Genomic DNA, 9,194 nt, shown 5'->3' with positions numbered 1-9,194 from the left:
CTCCCCCGACACTCCCCAGTTCCTCATCTGGCCGTAGTCAGCAAGGGACTGCAGTTGGGTCAGGTGATGGGCAATCACCCTAAACCCCTGGGCATGGTGGAGTGGAAGGGTAATGGCTTGCTTTCAACTAGACAATATTCAAAGTCATTTCTCCCCCTCTTCTAGCTCACCGCATGATTTACAAACCAGGAAACACGCGGCCCTTTGTTCTTACGCTGTCTGATTTAGACAGTCGGTACGTGCTTTGCGGTGAACAGCGGTTGTCCTGGTGAGTTGTGCTGATAAGAAGCTCTGATCTTTGCACTGCCTTGGAGAGAAGGCAGCTATCTGCTGTCCTCCATCCCAGCACTGGGCGCTGCCTCAGTGCACAGTGACCATGGCAGTGGATGGGGATGCTGCCAGCCAGGGACTAGCCCAGTGCAGTGGCTTATTTGCTGCTGCTTTCTGACACCACACTGAATGCCCGTGACAGCCCCAGTGTCTTCCCACCAACACCTCAACATTTCCACCTGACACTGCTGTGAGGGGTCAGGCTTGGGCAAAAACCACTTCAGTGATGGTTCGTCAGGTCATCAGTAAAGGGTCTCTTTGTCCTTTAGGAGGGGAGCCACACATTTGTGGCATAGGAACGTGTGTGAGAGGAGGCCTGCAGAGAAGGTGGTGGTGTGGTTACTGATGTGACATGCTGCTTAGAGGGGGAAAGTCTGATGTGGAGTCATCCCCAATGTCTTGAGTGGGTAATGCAGTGCTGCCTGGAGGGAGGAGTACCAGCACTTCTGAGATCACTTTGACATCCTTCTTAATACCAGGGGGTTTCAGTGGCAACAAAATGCACTTTTATGTTGAAATGCAGAACTAAACGCCCCAAATTTCGGGAGGTAAAAAGGTTCTTTGCAAGCATTAGAACAGAAACATACATTGATAATCACTGGTAACTTTGGCACGGACTCTTGAGACACCTCTCTGTGCTCTCTGGGCTAACAGAATTAATCTGCAGCTGTTGCGGTTGACCCAGCCCATCAAGTCCACCTTCACGCTCCAGTATGTGATGTCAGGCAGGGGCCTTAATCCCAAATGATCTGTCTTTGTGTATATCCTTGTTTCCTGGCAATCCACTGGTTATAAACACTCCTCGGGTTTCCCAGTAATGTAGCATGTTGAAGATTAATTAGTTATGGTACAAATTTCTGCTCATGTTAATTAATTTCAGCAGAGGCACATTTGCTGACCTCCCGAGGCTGGTGGAGCACAGCAGGTGCTTACGCATGTTAATGTAAAGCAGTTACTGGAGGTAAATCAGCTGCGTTGATTGCAGAGTCCCCTGGTTTGTCTCAAGTGAATTATTTCAAGCTGAAGCCAGCTCCTTTTATCATGCTTCAGGATGGTGGAGATGGCTCTGCTAGCTTTGCTTAGCTCAGATTTTGTAGCAAAAGATGCATCTTAAGAACACAAGGTGACAGACATACTGAAGTAACACTTTAAAAACCTGTCAATGCCAGTGCAGGCGGAGGGATTAAATGGAATATTGCTGAAAGTGGTTTTAAGGGTGGGACGCCACATTGCACCCACCAGTGGATCTGAGAAGCTTCAGTGCTGGAGCCTCTAGTGTTATAATATGGAGATTGCTCTTGCACAGTGTATGTCAGAGTGTCAAAAACTTGAGAAAGTTATGAATGTCCCTGCATCCCACATGGGCATATCTCGGGTTGTTTACCAGCACTTGACACTTCACAAGCTCAGTGACACAAGTTCAGTGTTTTAGGTGCCTTCCAGAAAAGCATCAATTCTGTGCTCTGCAACTCCTTGTGATTTGCTGTAGCAGACACATTCGGAGCCAAGGTCTGACCAGGTGGCTTCATCAGCCTTTTGGGAGAGCTGAAGAGTTGCTAATTGTAACTCCATAGTTTGGCATCGGGACTTCTCTTCCTGCCTGCTGTGACTAGCCTGTGTGCTGGTCATGCTGTCAATTCAGCCACTGATGGCATCTCAGAGAAAGCCTTGAGGTAGGTGATGTTTCCTTTAAAGACTTCTGAGCTCATGAGAATGAGATAGCGCATTCCCATGTGGTTAAGTTATACGCTTACAAGTCCTGGCTAGAAGTGTTAGCAAAACAGCCTTTGGTTGCTAGGAGGTGCTGTGTGTGGATTAATTAATCAGGATGGTTGTGCCTTCTGTTTGCTATCATTGCTGATGTAAAAGAGAGGTTTCCAAAGCTGAAAGTTGTGATGGACTCTTGTTGGGCTGAGACCTTTACGTATAGAAACACACACTAAGACAGTTGTGGCAAATGTTAGTCATTACAAAATACTGCACAGAAAAAAGTCAGTCTAAACTGTGAGGCCCACAAGAGGCTCTGTCTGCTCTAAGCAGTTCGTCTGTCCATGTTGTTACATGCAGCAGCGACACAGAAACAGCCGGGACTCTGCTAGTACAAAATATTTTCCTCTTCCACTAAATGGGGAAAGAGGCTGTGAGATTTTTGGTCTGGTTTTGAAGCAACATGCTGAACTTTCTTAACACTCAAGTGAGAGATCTGGCTTGCCCCTTGAAAGAGCAAAGAATGCTACCACAGGCTCTAATTCCTTTACTGCCGTCAGATGAGCTGCCTGTATGATCATTTTCTGATGTATTTCCATCAGTATGGCTTAAGTTAATAGCTGGGGAAGTAGATGGGATAAAAGTCAGCAGGCAAAACAGCAAATCCATGAAGAGTATTGTAAAACCTAATGGTGCTTGCAGCAGTCTCTTCAACTAGACCATGATGTATGCCTGAAGCCCCAGACTGTGGTAGACACAAGGCAGTCTTGACTACACTCACACACAGAGGATTGAATCCACACAGCTTTTAAATGTTTTTAGACACCAAACTCATTGGACAAGCAAGCTTGTTGCTAGTTGGCTCCAAGCATCTGTTCCTTGGGAGGTACTATGCAAACAGAAGTATTTAGTTTCCCATCAACTGAAGTCAGGTGTTTCCTTGGCTCTTTGAAAAGAGTATAGGCAGAAGGCTGGCACGACGTTCAAATTCCCCAAAGTCCTTAGCTGGTGACATTGCATCATAAACAAGACAACTGCCCCCAGGGGTCACGTGTTCAATACACACTGAACTAGGAATAGGGGCCCTAATTCTGCATCCCATGGTTCTACCAGTCCTCAAGATTGATCCGTGTTAAGTGCTGTGTGAGGCTGGGATTCTGATTCTCCCACCAGCATCTTCTGGTGCCTGGGCAGTTCAGTGAGTGCAATCACAGCAGAATATCCAGGATCTGCAGGGGGTGTCAGGAAGGGAAAAGGTGGGATCCACAAACAAGTATGTGAGCTCTACTGGTGCAGTGTAGGGGGAAAATGGTGGACTAACCTTAGAGAACAAGCTGCAAATTCACACCAAAGCACTATGTGCTCACCCAAGAGGTATTTCTGTTTTGTCTCTCTTTCAGCCATGAAAAGAGGGGCTGCACAGAAGATAAGGCAACCTTTTGTAATAGTGAGATCCTTACACCTTTCATCCATAGAGGAACTCTTTATCCTGAAGGAATTCCACTCTGCATCTTCTTCTCAGGAGCATCCCTGAACCCATGGTTTATTGAAGAATTGCAGGTGGCAGGAATAATGGGCTGATAATATTCATGGAAACAGTCTAATATATAAAAGCAAGAATGTAATCTGGTGGTTAAAAGAATCAGTTTGGAGTGGTGGGCTTGAGCTTCACCACTGTGCTCTGTGTTAGTTCCCTGGGGTATATTGCAGCAGCAGCAGCAGCTCACTATGGTCCTGAGCCCCTTCCAGGGGAAGAGAGGAGCAAATACTGTGTCTCCAGTTCCTGCATGAGTGCTCTATCTACAAGGCTGCTATGAAAAACTTGTTGGATTCCATCCTCTAGCTATTTCAGGATGGAAATCACTACTGTTTGAGGTGGTTTTTTGATTGTCTTTTGGAAAACAGATTTTGCTGGATAGTCTAGAGATGTGCTGGGAATCCCTAAGGGACCAGCCGGGCTGTCACAACAGTAAGTAGTTTGTGAATCTCAGCAGAAGATTTATGATGATCTTGGCCATAGCAGTGGCACCCAAGGGCATGCACAGGGCAGAATTTTAAGTACCTGAGAATACTGTTCTCAGAAAAAAATCCTCTTTTCCTATGTCCTCTCAGGTGTATCACTGGGCTAGGAGGGGTTTGGTAGCTTGTTTTGCTAGTCACCCAAATTCCCCCTTGCATTGCAATTCAAGAGCTCATGAACACATTTTCACTCCCTTGTGTGCTAGAAATGAAGGTTGATTCAGTCATTGCCTTTTCTGTAGTCGCCTAATGTGTAGGTTATAAGTGCTAGGTGTGATTATAGTAACTTCCCTCTCTTATACGCTGCACACTTCCTTGCTAGCCTCAATGTAGAAGACCATCTGCCCAAAGCTGAGAGGCAGAAGGCTGGTCAGTTTTGTCTCCTTTGGGTGATAGGATGTTTCCTTCTGGGAGTTTGATCTCAAACACTGCAGCATCATTGCCCCAGTTGCTGCTATCACTGCTCTGCAGCACTGGAGTATCAGAGCGCTGCTCATGTAAGCTGTTTTGCAGCCTGCAGCGACAACTATCTGCAATTTATGATGAACAGGATTACTGAAATACTGCGAGACAGCAGCCAAAGGACTTGCCATACAGGCAGTGGAGCTGTGGTAAATCAGGCTGTGGAGTTACCCGTGCACTTCCAGAAAAGGAAGGCTACGCAGCTGCAGGAATAACACATTGCCCCACTGGTGCTGGAACCTGTCTTTGGCAAAAGGTTTGCATAAAGGAGTTGTGACTGTGCAAGCCTACACTCCATAACTGCAGTTACCTACACCTACTGGGCTTTTTGTCTCAGGCTCACCTCTGTAATTAGATGAAGTGATAACCAAGTGGCACGCCAGCACCTGTGGCACAGCTCCTGGGCTTGCAGAACCCGTACTGCTGCTGACTTCTATTAGTCACTCTCAACAGTGGCTATTAATGCAGCCAGGTACAAACTGGTTTTTACTTTGTTCCTCTTGGGTGAGTGATCCTGGCTGTGATTCTGCAAGTTGATTAGGTCCCTGCTGCTAAAATCAGTGGGGACAAGATATCTAAATGCTTTTCAGAATGTGAGACCTGTGGGACTGTTCTGCTTGAGCAATTCAAATTCATGGAAGGATCCCTATAAATATTTCATGGCCCCAAGGACAAACTATGTTGTGGCTGCAAAGCTAGGCACATATATGCCTCCAGAAGAATAAACACATTGCAGCAGCAATGAGAAACTCTGCTCTTAGCCTGTCAGTACTTACAGCTGGCATGCAGAAAGACAGAGTATAGTTAATGTTTTAGAAATAGGTTTTGCACCAATATAGGTTTTCAGTTTTCAATATGTCTTTTAAATGAAGCAGAAATTACATGCCTATCTGCCCCCAGATTTTCCTCATTAGCATTAATCAAGCACACTTGACTCGCTTACAGATGAATTTGATTAGGTTCATGTATACTCTTAGGAACCAAAAATAATGAATCACGACTTGAGCGTACGTGCTGCTGCAGCCAACATTGTTGCTTGGTATCTGCTGCAGCAGTGAACTAACAGATAATTCCTAGAACTGGGATCCAAACCATTGGCAACAGGAGATGCTAAATGGCACATATGACATAAAGAAAGCAGGACCACACAAAGTGGAAAAGCTATAAAGTGCACAGTTATTTAAATGACTGTATAGTTGGTTGAGATTCTTTATTTTCTGACACAGAAAGAGCTACAATGGAAAACTTCACCCTGTCTACATGCATACACAAATATTTTTGCATGTGTCCCAGCCTGTGTAGCTGTTAGATCTGTGAGCTCACTTACGCTTCTTGTTTTATAATGCCAACAGATTCTTCTGTTCATCGGCTTTCAGCACCGAAGGAAAAAGGTGTCTTCCAAGAACAACAGTAAAAAGCATTTGAGCTGTACATTGAGCATGTACAGCGGTGTAGCTCTGTGCAAATCATGTTTTATGCACTCGCCACTGCAAGTGTAAATATACGCAAAGCCTACGTGCACAAGCACCCCTTGAGAAGCCGGCAGGGGATGTATCATTGCACTGCCTGTAGAATTGTTTGTTGATAAGAAGAAAAATGCAGAACAGAGAAGTGTTTCTGTTTTGACAGTTTATTGATATTCCACATAAATTACTCTGACCTTCTCTCATCCTCTTTTTTGTTTTCGGTTTTTTTTTTCAGAGAGTTTTATTGTGTGGTAATTCTTATGCACACCCATCTCACCAGCGAGGTCCCTGAGGACTGCCAATGTGATAAAAAGATGCAAGACTATATGTATTATCTCTTATTCCTGCTAACACGACAACCACCTGGGCCTTTGACAGACCTGAAATCTACTGCATTGTTTACCTAAGTGACAGAAAATGCCTTTAAGAGGAGAAGTAGGCATATGAAAAGGGAATAATACATAAAGAAACATCTGCACTGAGGTCATTTGTCACTTTTGGAAAGGTCTTTGAAAACAGTACATACATTTGGTATAGCGTCATGCTCATGACACTATGGGTCTTCTATTCACTCACAGGCCTTATCTGGCATGTATCAAGCTTTTATTATGTTTGTAGGATCCGTGCTGCATGCACAGGCTGCAGGGTCCTCCCTGACCCTGCCCAGTTCTCGCACTGTCTTAGGAAGCACTGCCCTCCCTGCTATGCAATGCTTACTTTGGAGCAGGTGCTTTGTACATTAGCTTTTTGCTTTTCTCTTTTGCCATTTCCCCCATTTGCCAAACAAATCCCTGGGGCATCCTGTGCCATCTCTGCTTGGCAGTCTCTGAGCTGTTGCTGCAGACTTGGCTGAGGGGTGACTTTGCCCCAAGCCTCCACCCTCCATCACAAGGACTTCCCATGCCCTCAAATCCTCCAAAACACATTTAAGACCCACTTCTTCAGAAACAAAATCCACCTAAGCAAATGCAGAAGGTAACTGTGCTGCTAAGGAGCAGCGGATGCCCTGGGAGCGAGTGTTGATAGATTTCCACATGAATTCAGATCCCTACCAAGAAGTTGCAGTTCCTGTGAGCTCTCACCCGTTACTGTTATAACAGCACCAGATATATGTTCATGGTGTTGCACAACTTCTTCCAAGTTAAAACGTATGGTGAGGGAGTCAGCTTGGAAGGGAAGTGGTAAAGCAGCATCTTCACTGGCTGTGGGTGCTGTTGCATCTCCTGTGCTTCCACTGCTTACTGGTTTATGAAACACCAGAACTGCCTTGGGAGTATCTCACTGGTAAAAATTGAGCTATGAGGGGAATATGCAAAGAAAAGAAAGTTTGAAAAGCAGAAATGTATTTCATACAAGGGTTTTACGGTCTTTGTCAAGTGCAGATGTGTCAAAATGATTCCACTGGAAACTTTATATAAAATGGTTAATGTAAAGGGGTTCTTGCAATCCTGGCATCTCCTTCCCCTCTCTCAAGAGCTGTTGTAGCTCATGACAGCTCTGTTTTGCATACTGGGAACATCAGCAGCTGGAAATTATCATTTGTTACTCTTACTCTTTCTGTAACTTGTTTCAGAGATTCTACTGGTAATGAGGGCTTTTGCCCTTTTACCTTTGGGACAGCTTGGAATTCCTCTCAGAGCCAGAAATCACTGAATTATAACTAGTAGGGAAAAAATGTAGCATTTAGTACGGTATTCAGACGAGTTGTGGGCATTCCTTAAATTCCTTCAGAGGACAGTCAGAGGGACAGACGTGTCATTGCAGCTCGGGGCTCTCTTTCACCATTGCTCTGCTATTGCATGATGCTCTTCTTAAAAACTCCCCCTTGCTTATTTACCTTTCTAAAGATTTTACCTAAGAGTTCTCAGCTGCCTTTTGGACTTACGGTTACTCTCTAATGAAATTGCATCCCTTTCTTCAGGGCTGGGCTGCTGTGTGCAGGTCTGACCATCCCTGACTGCCCATTGCAGTTCCTAAGCCTTCACCACATGGTGGAAGGCAGCTTTCTCCAAGAAGGGGGGGTGGGGGGGAGGATCTGGAATCTGTGAATTTAGGATACTCAGCATCTCTCTGGTGGGTTCTGGGGCATTTACTTTGGTTACGCCTTTACTGGACAGAGGGTTTTCCTGGTGGCTCTTTGCCTTCTCAGGGAGGTGGGAGGAGTACTTTTTCTCTTCTTCCCTGGCTCACACAAACTGTTTCCATGAAAAGCCTGAGATAAATTGAATCCATACATAGTAACCAGAGAGACCATAGTGATGGTGTCAGTCCTACTCTGCCAGCACTCCCTCTATGCCAGGGGAGTTCTTAGAATAAAAAGGGTGAGATAGAAAAAGCCTGTCAGCTACAGCCAGTGACAGCCAACACGGTGACCTTTCCTTCCTTGTGTTCCTCAGTGTTGTGTTCGCCCCCCTCCCGATGGCTCTGTCTGTACTCTTGGGCAGCACAGCATGCTGGGGTCATTATTCCTCAGATGTTTAGACCTAGGATGCATCCTGGCTCTTGTGTGCCTCTGTGGGATCTCCTTCCAGAGGGGAGAGGATGCATGTTCATGCCTTGTCCTCAGGACATGACCAGTGTGCCCAACCCTCTGGTGGGACAGCAGCGAGGTGGCGCTGCCAGCAGGGACCCCGCTGTCACCACAAGCCCCCCTTTGCCAAGCAGCTCTTACTCAGCCCTTTATTCCTACTGATGTCAAGGGTGCCTGTTTAAGGAGCAAATGAATCCGCCACAGGAATCTCCTGTGTTGGGATTACATGTGCTATTAATAAAAATTGCCTTCAATTTCTAAATTGAGGCACTTAAAACCCACAATGAATGCATTCTGCATTAATGAAAAACCCAGCATCTTTTTTGCTGAAATTTAAATAGACCCATGAACTTATGCATCATGCATGCTATTTTAAAACTGTAAATCTATTCCGCTTTTTCCATTGTGGTTGTTTTCATATTCCATTATGTTCTTACATAGGCAAGTCTTTGGTCTTTTAATATAAAGGATTTTATGTTTCCAGGCGCAGGTTTTCAGGCCCAGCTCAGTAGGCTTGGTAAGAATCTAGTTTTCAGACACTCTTTTTCTATGGTACAAGATTAAAGAGGAATTGAAGAAAGTTTTAAGGCACCGAGGCATCAAGAAATTATTGCTAACTTCTATAAATTTAGATTAAGGTGTTCTAAATATTTGGCTTTTAATGAAAAACAACAAGAAAA

The 9,194-nt window shown here is 45.1% G+C and overlaps 1 long non-coding RNA gene across 3 annotated transcripts; it reads left to right on the top strand.

Moving 5' to 3' along the window:
- The first annotated feature begins 822 nt into the window (after window positions 1–822).
- LOC130595910 (uncharacterized) lies at window positions 823–7,999 on the top strand. Of its 3 annotated transcripts, none has more exons than XR_008971428.1 (4): window positions 823–878; window positions 3,438–3,597; window positions 3,943–4,006; window positions 4,570–6,949. It is a non-coding gene; the product is annotated as an uncharacterized LOC130595910 (long non-coding RNA). The 3 variants fall into 3 exon arrangements; XR_008971429.1 differs by lacking the exon at window positions 823–878 and adding an exon at window positions 7,906–7,999 and having other exon boundaries at window positions 3,171–3,597; window positions 4,570–4,990; XR_008971427.1 differs by lacking the exon at window positions 823–878 and having other exon boundaries at window positions 3,171–3,597.
- Window positions 8,000–9,194: the final 1,195 nt, after the last annotated feature.

Source organism: Pezoporus wallicus, unplaced genomic scaffold (assembly GCF_028554395.1).
Source record: "Pezoporus wallicus isolate ANWC-B61680 ecotype Strahan unplaced genomic scaffold, APGP_CSIRO_Pwel_v1 contig_2456, whole genome shotgun sequence".
NCBI lineage: Eukaryota > Metazoa > Chordata > Aves > Psittaciformes > Psittacidae > Pezoporus > Pezoporus wallicus.
Note: the sequence above shows the minus strand (reverse complement) of the source record. Positions and strands in the feature narration are given on the sequence as shown.